This window comes from Triticum aestivum, chromosome 5A (genome assembly GCF_018294505.1).
Source record: "Triticum aestivum cultivar Chinese Spring chromosome 5A, IWGSC CS RefSeq v2.1, whole genome shotgun sequence".
In the NCBI taxonomy this organism is placed as follows: Eukaryota; Viridiplantae; Streptophyta; class Magnoliopsida; order Poales; family Poaceae; genus Triticum; species Triticum aestivum.
The window spans coordinates 295,815,009-295,826,851 of NC_057806.1; positions in this window are offsets into that span (position 1 = coordinate 295,815,009).

Here is an 11,843-nt window from a genome sequence, read left to right on the forward strand (position 1 = left end):
CTCGGGGTGTTACACATTACCATCATCTTTAACTTAGCTTTCTCTAGGAACGCATTAAAATTCAGGGAAATGGTAGCACGGGCCATTGATCTACAACATAGATATGCAAAACTATTAAGACTAAGTTAATGATAAATTAAGTTCAATTAATCAAATTACTAATGAACTCCCACTTAAATAAACATCCCTCAAGTTATCTAAGTGATACATGATCCAAATCAACTAACCCATGTCCGATCATCACGTGAGATGGGGTAGTCATCAATGGTGAACATCTCTATGTTGATCATATCTACTATATGACTCATGTTCAACCTTTTGGTCTCTAGTGTTCCGAGACCATGTATGTACATGCTAGGCTCGCCAAGTTTAACCCAAGTATTCTGCACGTGCAAAACTGTCTTACACCCATTGTATGTGAACGTAGAGTCTATCACACCCGATCATCACGAGGTGCTTTGAAACGATGAACTTTGGCCACGGTGCATACTCAGGGAGAACCCTTTTATCTTGAAATTAGTGAAGGGATCATCTTATAATGTTGCTGCCGTTCTAAGCAAAATAAGATGCATAAAGGATAAACATCACATGCAAATCAAAATATGTGACATGATATGGCCATCATCATCTTGTGCTTTTGATCTCCGTCTCCAAAGCATCGTCATGATCTCCATCGTCACCGGCTCGACACCTTGATCTCCATCATTGCGTCGGGGTCGTCTCGCCAATTATTTCTTCTACATATATTGCTAACGCATAGCGATAAAGTAAAGCAATTACATGGCGCTTGCATTTCATACAATAATTAAGAGACAACCCTAAGGCTCTTGCGGGTTGTTGATATTACAAAACATGATCATCTCATACAGTAAAGTATATCACATCCCGTCTTGACCATGTCACATCACAACATGTCCTGCAAAAATAAGTTAGACATCCTCTACTTTGTTGTTGCAAGTTTTACGTGGCTACTACGGGCTTCTAGCAAGAACCGTTCTTAACTACGCAAAAACCACAATGATGATTATCAAGTTTGTTGTTTTAACCTTCTTCAATGACTGGCCGTAGTCAAATTCGATTCAACTAAAGTAGGAGATACAGACACCCGCCAGCCACCTTTATGCAAAACAAGCTGCATGTCAGTCGGTGGAACCGGTCTCATGTGCGTGGACATGTAAGGTTGGTCCGGACCGCTTCATCCCACAACATCGCCGAATCAAAATAAGAAGTTGATGGTAAGCAGTATGACCGTCACCACCCATAACTTCTTTGTGTTCTACTCATGCATATCATCTACACATATATCTGGCTTTGATACCACTGTTGGGAAACGTAGCATGGAAAACAAAAAAGAACTACGCACACGCAAGATCTATCCATGGAGATGCATAGCTACGAGAGGGGAGAGTTTGTCTACGTACCCTCGTAGACTATAAGTGGAAGCGTTTATTAATGCAGTCGATGTAGTCAAACTTCTTCGCGATCCAACCGATCAAGTACCGAACGTACAACACCTCCACGTTCAGCAAACATTCAGATCAGTGGCGTCCTCGCCTTCTTGATCTAGCAAGACGGGTGAAGTAGTAGATGAGTTCTAGTAGCACGATGACATGGTGACGGTGGTGGTGATGCTATCTCTGCAGGGCTTCGCCTAAGCACTCTGAAAACATGACCGAGGGACGAAACTGTGGAGAGGGGCGCCGCACACGGCTAAGAGATTGTCGTGGTTATGTGTGGCTCCCCCTCCCACATATATATAGGTGGGGGAGAGGGGAGGCAGCAGGAGGTGCCCCAAGTCGGGCAGAATCCCACTTGGGCTCCTGCCCTAAGCCGCCCCTTCCTTGTTAGTGTGCGGGAGGAAGGTAGAGGGAGGTGGTGCCCCCCTTTCCTTTCTCTCGCGAGGAGGGAAAGGCAGGAGGGGCCAACGCTCCCTCTTTCCCCCCCTAGGGCCGGTGACCAGGGAGAGGGGCGTGCCAGCCCCCTTGTGGGCTGGTGTGTCCCTCCCCTTGGCCCATTAGGCCCATATACCTCCCCGGGGTGTCCGGAACCCCTTCCGACGATCCAATGACTACCCGGTGCACTCTGAAACTCTTCCGGTGTCCAAATAGTATCGTCCTATATATCAATCTTTACCTCCGGACCATTACGGAGCTCCTCTTCATGTCCGTGATCTCAGCCGGGACTCCGAACAACATTCGGTCACCAGATCATATAACTCATATAACACTATATATCATCAGCGAATGTTAAGCGTGTGGACCCTACGAGTTCGAGAACTATGTAGATATAACCGAGACACCTCTTCGGTCAATAACCAATAGCGAAACCTGGATGCCCATATTTATTCCTACATATTATACAAAGATCTTTATCGGTCGAATTGTTATGACAACATACGTAATTCCCTTTGTCTGTCAGTATGTTACTTGCCCGAGATTCGATAGTCGGTATCTTCATACCTAGTTCAATATCATTACAGACAAGTCTCTTTACTCGTTTCGTAATACATCATCTCATAACTAACTCCTTAGTCACTTTGATTGCAAGCTTCTTGTGATGTGTATTACCGAGAGGGCCCAAAGATACCTCTCCGATACTCGGAGTGACAAATCCTAATCTCGATCCATGCCAACTCAACAGACACCTTTGGAGATACCTGTGGAGCATCTTTATGATCACCCAGTTATGTTGTGATGTTTGATAGCACACAAGGTATTCCTCCGGTATCTGGGAGTTGCATGATCTCATAGTCGAAGGAATATGTATTTGACATTAAGAAAGCAATAGCAATAAACTGAATGATCATATGCTAAGCTAATGGATGGGTCTTTTCCATCACATCATTCTCCAAATGATGTGATCTCGTTCTCAAGTGACAACATGTCTATGGTTAGGAAACCTTAACCATCTTTGATCAACGAGCTAGTATAGTAGAGGCTCACTAGGGACACGATATTTGTTTATGTATCCACACATGTATCTAAGTTTCCAATCAATACAATTCTAGCATGAACAATAAATCTATATCATGAATAAGTGATGTAGGGTAGAACCCTAGTGTCCCGATCTTTCAAAAAAGGAGCGGATCCCGCGAAGAACACGAAGAACACGAGGGAAAACACGAGAGAAACACTAAACCAATAAGAAATAGTCACACATGTGCTAGATCCTCGAGTACATAAAAGGTCACACGATCCACGGTCAACTAGGGACGATACAAAGGTGGTCGGTCTTCTCCGTGATGAGGTCTTGATGTTCTTCTTCGCAAGGAGGTCTTGAATCCAAAGGGATCTTCTTCGAAGAGGGCCCGCAGTCTCTCTCGTGGAGTAGATCCGATGTCGATGAGCAATGCTCTATCTCTAATATGAGCAAAACCAATGCTAACCCTAGCTAGAAGGAATAGGAGGTCTATATATAGTCGTAGTACAAAAGGGGGCGAAGTGGGGGGTACATGGGTTGCGGCCCAACTCATGGCAGCACACAGGCGCCGGACGTCCGGGAGTCACCGGTCCTCCGGAGGCTCGCGAGGGTCCGGACGTCCGGTGCATGTCGGACGTCCGTAGATTCGGCTCGGGTGGTCTTTGGTCGGACGTCCGGGCGGGGTCGGACGTCCGGGGCGTCGGTCGTCCGTGGGGCGTTGGAAGTCCATAGTTTTGGCTTGGGTGTGAAAGTGTCGGTCGTACGGAGAGGGCCAGACGTCCGGAGCCTGGAGGTTGCCGGACGTTCGGGGTTCGTCGGTCGTCCGGAGCCTGGGGACTTCGAGCAGTTCTTCTTCTTGTCCCATGAACTTGGCGCCCTCGCCGTCTTGTCCGTTGAGTGTAGTTGGTCCGTGGCCTTCCTCCAAGCACCTGATCACACATAGGGTTTCCACTTGAGGTAGTAGCCAATTCTCATGCATGGAAAGTGGTAGTTCGGAGAGGAGTGAGTTCACCTTATCTTTGATAGCCTTCACTCGGGCTCTTGTCATTGGTCCAAGTGGTGTCGTAGGGGACATAGGTAGGTCCATGGGGATGACCTTGGGATGCTTCGCATCATCTCCCCTCCCTTGTGGAAGATCCGACCTCGGATCAAAATCTTCATCACCATGGTAGGGAAAGAGATCCTTGACATTGAAGATGTCGCTCACGTTGTACTTGTCGCGCGAGAGGTCGATCTTGTAAGCATTGTTGTTGTAGCGTGCAAACACCTTGAAGGGTCCATCCGCTCGAGGTAGAAGCTTGGACTTGCCTTCGTTGGGGAATCGGTCTTTGCGAAGGTGTAGCCACACAAGATCACCAATGTTGAATACCATGGGTTGCTTGTTGATGTTGAGCTTGGTCGCAAGTCGTTGTACTTGGCGCTCGATTGTGTGCCTTGTGTCTTCATGCACCTTCTTGAGATGGGTCACACGTGCACTTGCGTCCATATTGATGCGCTCTTGTAGTGGTAGACGAAGAATGTCCAATGGGACAATGGGTTGAATCCGTAGACGACCTCGAAGGGGGACTTGCCAGTTGTTGAGTGTCTTACGCGGTTGTAGGCGAACTCGGCGATAGGTAGACACTCCTCCCACTCCTTGATGTTCTTCTTGATGAGTACTCAAAGTAGAGCGGAGAGTGTGCAGTTGGTCACCTCCGTTTAGCCGTCGGTTTGTGGATGATACACCATGGAGAAGAGTATCTTGATTCCGAGCTTGGAGCATAGGGTCTTCCAAAAGTAGCTAAGGAACTTGACGTCGCGGTCCGAGACGATCGTCTTTGGCACTCCATGTAGACGTAATATTTCCCTACAAAAGAGATTGGCAACATGTGAAGCATCGTCTATCTTGTTGCAAGGAATGAAATGTGCCATCTTAGAGAATCGGTCCACAACGACCATTACCGAATCCTTCCCATTTCTAGTTCTAGGCAATCCAAGTACAAAATCCATGCTAATGTATTCCCATGGTTGATATGGAATTGGGAGAGGCATGTAAAGGCCATGGGATTGAGCTTTAGACTTAGCTTTGCGACATGTAGAGCATCAGTTGGTGAAGCGACTGACGCCGTGAAACATCTTGGGCCAATAGTAGTTCTTGGAGAGCGTAGCGAAAGTCTTGTCGTGTCCTAAATGTCCCATTAGTCCTCCTCCATGAGATTCCTACAAAAGCAACAAACGAAGAGAAGACTCAGGGATGCAAAGCTTGTTCGCTCTCATAAGATATCCATCTTTGATGTAATAGCGTTCCCAAGATGTATGCGTCAAACATTTGGCATAAGGAATAGCAAAAGTAGGATCATGCTCATACAAGTCTTTTATGTGCTCAAAGCCATCCAATTCAAGTTGAGTGACAAGCATGCATATGCGGGAAAGGGCATCCACCACAACATTTTCCTTACCTTTGACATACTTGATGACATAAGGAAAAGACTCAATGAATTCACTCAATTTAGCATGACGCTTGTTCAACTTGGTTTGACCCTTAAGGTACTTGAGTGTTTCATGATCGGTATGAATGATGAATTCATGAGGGCGAAGATAGTGTTCCCATTCATGCAAAACTCGCACTAAAGCATATAGCTCTTTGTCATAGATGGGGTAATTGAGTTGCTCTCCGGAAAGTTTCTCACTAAAGTAAGCTATGGGGCGCTTCTCTTGCGTTAACACACCTCCTATGCCATTACCACTAGCATCACAATGAATCTCAAAGGGTTTGTCAAAGTTGGGTAAAGCAAGCATGGGAGCATGAGTAAGCAAATTCTAAAGCTCATTGAAAGCGATATCTCGGGATGGTCCCCAAACAAAAGGCATGTTTTTCTTACTCAAAGCATGCAAAGGCGAAGCAATGGTGCTAAAATCTTTCACAAAGCGACGATAGAAACCCGCAAGGCCAAGAAAGCTACGCACTTGTTGCAAGTTGGTTGGTCGGGGCCAAGTCTTAATAGCATTTATCTTGGACTCATCTACATGAACACCCTTAGAAGATACAACAAACCCCAAGAAAACGAGCTTATCAACGCCGAAAAGGCACTTTTCCATGTTAGCAAAAAATGCTCATTTCAAAGAGTTTGCAAAACGGTTCGAACATGGGTCACATGATCTTGAAGAGATTTGCTATAAACAAGGATATCATTGAAGTAGACCACAACAAACACACCAATGTAAGGGTGAAAGACATGATTCATAAGACACATAAAAGTACCTGGTGCTTCTGATAGACCCATAGGCATGACTAACCACTCATATAACCCAAACTTGGTTTTGAAAGCGGTTTTCCATTCATCACCCTCTTGTATGCGGATTTGATAGTAACCACTTTTAAGATCAATCTTGGAGAATATAGTGGCACCACTAAGTTCATCAAGCATATCATCAAGTCGTGGAATGGGATACCTATAGCGAACAGTGATAGCATTGATAGGTCTACAATCGGAGCACATGCGAAAGCTACCGTCTCGTTTTGGCACAAGAATGACCGGGACGGCACAAGGGCTCAAACTTTCACGCACATGTCCATGGTCTATGAGATGCTTTACTTGCCTTTGTATTTCTTTGGTTTCTTCGGGGTTTATGCGGTAGGGAGCTTTGATCGGAAGAGGTGCTTCGGGGATGAGGTTGATGCGGTGCTCGATGCCTCGTAGTGGAGGTAGTCCCGGAGGTAGCTTGTCGGGGAAAACATCTTGAAATTCCCACAAAAGAGAAGATAACACTAAAGGTAGAGCGTGAGAGGTGTTAGCTTGTGTTGCATTGTCCTTGCATAAGAGGACATAGTGTAGGACACTAGATGGGTTCTCACATACTCCTCTTATCTCACTTTTGGTGGCAAATAGGACTAAGTTCTTCTTGTCGCTCATCGTGGAGGCACTCATTTTGGGCTTGTGGCGCTCACTCTATTTTTGGTGGCTCGCTCTCTCACTATTCTCTCCATGATGGGTGGCTTGCTTGTCGTCCATCACTTGGCTTGGAGACATGGGGCGAAGTACGTACTCCTTTCCTTTCATCTTGAAGATGTAGTGGTTCGTTCAATCGTTGTGGATGACACCTCTAACAAATTGCCAAGGGCGTCCAAGAAGAAGGTGGCAAACGGTCATTGGAACAACATCACACTCCAAAGTGTCTTCATAGGCACCAATTTTGAAGGAGACTTGTACTCGATGCTCGACTTGGATAGTGTCAGAGTCGCTAAGCCATTGAACTTTGTAGGGATGTGGGTGCTTCGTCTTGGGCAATTGGAGCTTGGAGCAAAGTTCTTCACTTGCGAGGTTATGACAACTCCCTCCATTGATGATGACCTTGACGGATCTTCCATTGATGTCGGCCTTGGTGTCGGTGTCAAAACCAGCGGATCTCGGGTAGGGGGTCCCAAACTATGCGTCTAGGCGGATGGTAACAGGAGGCAGGGGACACGATGTTTTACCCAGGTTCGGGCCCTCTTGATGGAGGTAAAACCCTACGTCCTGCTTGATTAATATTGATGATACGGGTAGTACAAGAGTAGATCTACCATGAGATCAGAGAGGCTAAACCCTAGAAGCTAGCCTATGGTATGATTGTTGTTCGTCCTACGGACTAAAACCCTCCGGTTTATATAGACACTGGAGAGGGCTAGGGTTACACAGAGTCGGTTACAATGGTAGGAGATCTACATATCCATATCGCCAAGCTTGCCTTCCACGCCAAGAAAAGTCCCTTCCGGACATGGGACGAAGTCTTCAATCTTCTATCTTCATAGTCCAAGAGTCCGGCCGAAGGTATAGTCCGTCTATCCGGACACCCCCTAATCCAGGACTCCTCAGTAGCCTCTGAACCAGGCTTTAATGACGATGAGTCCGGCGCGCAAATTGTCTTCGGCATTGCAAGGCGGGTTCTCCTCCAAATTCCGTGTACCTGTTGAATAGTGTCCGGTTTCTTGTAGATGTAGTGCTCCTTGGCTTCTACGCCCAATAATGGCCGTCTTCCACGTGTCAAACGAATACGAAAAGTCAGGGTGTTTTCTTTATATTTACACCCCTAGTCGCGTGAATGAGCCGCCTATTTAAGGAGACGAGGATTTAGATCCAAACCACACCTTCTCCCTTCCGCGAGTATTCAACAGAGCGCATCCGACAGAGGTCCATTCTACCATGGCCAGCCACCGCAGCTCCTCCTCTCGCCCTTCCAGCCCTCAGCCTGGAGATTGGAAGAGGTGCTCCATCCCACACAGCGAGCTAGCAGCGCTCCAGACCAAGGGATTTCTCCCCCCGGCCTATATGGTTCCGGTTCGAGCCGGACTTGCCACCTATAATGGCGGAGAGCAAGCGGAGAGCGCCCCCAATCCCTTCAAAGGAGAGCGGGTATGCCTTGTCCCTTACTTAATAAGAGGGCTCGGATTTCCAATTCATCCGTTTCTTCGAGGGCTCCTGGAGTTCTATGGCCTCCAGCTGCACAACCTCATGCCTGCCTCCATATTGCATATCGCGGGCTTTGTAGCCCTTTGCGAGCTGTTTTTGGGCTGCGAGGCTCATTTTGCGCTGTGGAAAAGGCTATTCTGCCTCGTACCCCGTTCTAAGAAGGGGTCAATATATCAAGTGGGCGGAGCCAAAGTGTGGCGCATCGCCGGGACCGGATATCTATCCGGAACCCCAAAGAAGGCGTCCGAGGACTGGCCTTCGAAATGGTTTTATATAGAGGACCTCCCGCTGCCGGATCCTGTCCGGATCGGCCTCCCTGAGTTCGACAGTGCTCCCCTAAAGAAGTGCCTAAGCTGGCGTCCACGGAGCCCTCGGAGGGAAAGTGACAGGGGCGTTCTTTACCTGATGGGCCAGATAAGATTGTTAGCTCATTCCAGACTGACCATGATCGGGGTCATGGCCGCATGCATCATGCGAGGGGTGCAGCCGCTTCAGTATAGAGGCCGCCCCATGTGGGACTTCAACGGGGAGGACGATGCCACCCGCTACGGCCGTAAGGGGCCGGATTCGGCTGCCGCTCTAATAAAGACCTTGTCCGCTTTGTACAAGGGAGAAGAGGAGGAATTTCTCCGCGTCAACCCACATGGTGGATTTTATATGTAGAATCCCCCAAGTTGGGTAAGTGGACACTTTTACTTGCCCATCTGTTTTATATTCCCATCGTTAAATATTCAGTCTGACGACTTCAACGCAGGAACTGCGCCAGGCTGTTAAATAAATAAACAGCCCTCCTCCACAACCCGAGGATCCGGGATGGTCCCTCGACCCGGCCTCTCAAGAGGATCCGGACTTATCTGTGGAGCTGATTGATGGGGTGTTTCATCAATTGAGCAAGGACAACGCCTTGGTGGCCATTACGGCCGATTACCCAGGGCTACTCCCAGCCTCATAGGTAACTGAGACCGAAGTCCCAGCACTTTGAAAAGGGATCTATCCTCGCGTGTTTTCGATTGCCGTATGACAATCGTGTTTTGCAGGGGAGGTCCTTGAGACGGGAGGCCGAGCCTGCGGCGACTAGCCAACGAGGGGCGGCAAGGCCCCACGGGCTGAAAAGAAGTGTGGTCCGGACTAAGACGCCGACGCAAAGGTATAGCGCGCCATCTTATTCTCAGGTGTTATTCCTTCAAGGCATATTAACGCTCGTGCTCTCTTCAGGACGAAGAGACCTCGCCGGACTATATCCGGAGGGGTTGCCAATCACGCCTCCACCAGCCAGGCTCCAAAGCCTGGTCCAAAAGCGGAGGCAAACACAAGGCGCGCACCGGACGCTCCTCCGACAGAGGATGCGGACAGGCTGTCTGCCACCAATTCCGAGGTGGAGAGTGCCATGAACCACAGGCGCCACCGGATAGTTCTTCGCGACGCTTGTTTACCCCAAGAGGCATTGGATGCCTTCAACTCGGGAGATGCGTTCCTCCGTGCCGCTCAAAATGGTCTAGCCAGAGCCACGGAGCAGTATGTAAAAGACATACGGGTAAGAAAATTTTGGTAATTATATATATACCAGTAGCCCCCGAGACTTGAAACAGTTAGAATAACTGATTTAAGGATCATTTGTTATGCAGGTTCTTACAGAAAAGAATACCCTACTGTCCCAGGAGCTGGAAGAGTGCAAAGCCCAACTTGAGGCCGCACTAGCCGCGGCAGGGGAGCCCAAGGAGACCCCCTCTGGTAATATACGCTTCGAAAGATAAGTATTTTGTGAAGTGCGGCGTGGGTGCAAATCTGACAAATGAAATTGCAGATGGCGCCGGATTAAATCCGGAAGAGCAACAACTCTGACGCCAGCTGAAGGCTGGTGAGCGTGCTGACAAAGGTGAGGCAGGAGAAGAACGATCTCCAAGATGCCAACACCAAGCTGGGCGTTGAACTGAAGGATGTTCGTGCCCAGCTGTTGGACTCCGTGAAGGAGAATCAGCGACTTCGACGCGGCATATATAGTAAGTGCTTAAACAAACTTTGAAAAAAGAGTTCGGCGAGGAAGTCGACTAATAGAGTAATGTCTGTAGGTATGCTAACAGGTCGTCCTGCAGAGGAAATGCCCGGTTCTACGGGTGACCTTCTTCCCGAGCTCTCTCAACTGCACGAGCGAGTTCGGCAGGTGATGCAAAGCGTCGCCCAGGCCTTGTGGCCATCCGTCTCCATGCCCGAAGGCCTTGGAGAGCTTGTAGAGAAGCTGAAGGGAGCGCGGCGGCGCTTCCGATTGTGGAAGATGTCGGCCTGCCGTCAAGGCGCCAGGGAGGCCTCGGCCATGGTGAAGACGCGGTACACGAAGGCTGACCCAAACCACATGGCCGAGGTCGGACCCGTGGGGCCCGATGGGAAGGAGATCCCTGTGAGCTTAGTATACGTCCAGGTAGAATTGGCCGCAAAGTATTCCCAACAGGACTGTAAACTAGACAGCCTGTTAGATGGTATTGAAGAGGAATACAATCAGTCAGATTGACTATGTAATTATAATTGACATGTTTAATGCCTTCTAGCCGGATTGTAGATCGTTTGTCATGGCCGACCTTTTCGCTTCAACCTCGGGACCTGATGGTCCGGAGTGTGTCCGAATACCCTCGCGGTTATATAAGAACCGGGGTATGCATGGAGACCAGGCGTAGGGGTCATTAGTGCTTGAACAGACAAGTGCCCAACTAGTTATGTTATATTACATGGTTAGTAAGAAACATCTTCCAGGGAGAATAGTTCCGTTAGGGGTTCCTTTCCCTAGGAGGCATGCCCTAAAGTGCATGTCCTTCTGCGAAAAGAGACGCAGGAAAAACATCTGGGGGCGCATAGATAAATAAAAAAAGATCATCTTTAGTTCACCGACCGAATATTCCCTTAAGAACGCTAGCTTTCGGCTTCACCCAGTTTGAGGTACACATCCGGCTGACCCGGCAGTAACAATCACAGAGGTGCTCCCTTTACCACCTAGCCGAACAATCGGGAACGTAGGGGTAAGCACAGGAGCCAGGCAACCCGGCTTGGCCAAAACTTAAGTCATATCGATGCATATACTGGCGAATAAAAGGTACATGCGGAAGTGTGACGCATGTGTTGGGCATGAAGCCCGTATAAATAAGCTTCTGTTTTAAGAAGCCCCCAGGTTTAATGAGCGCGGATAGCGCGTCACTTTATGAGCCTTTAAAGGCTATAGGAGAGAGAGAGAGGACAAGGAGAGAAATGTAAGACAGAAAGTATATAAAAATGGACAGATGAAGGAAACAGACACAGAGTCCGGCGCTAGGCATAGAATCTTCAGAGACGGCCTGCGTTCCATGGGTTCGGCTCGAGTCGGTTATCCGATTCATCTCGCAGGCGGTACGCTCCACCAGTCAGGACTTGGTCAATTATGAAGGGACCTTCCCACTTGGGCTTGAGTTTGTCCTTTTTCTTGTCCGGCAGACGTAGAACTAATTCGCCAACGTTGTAATTTTTGGCCCG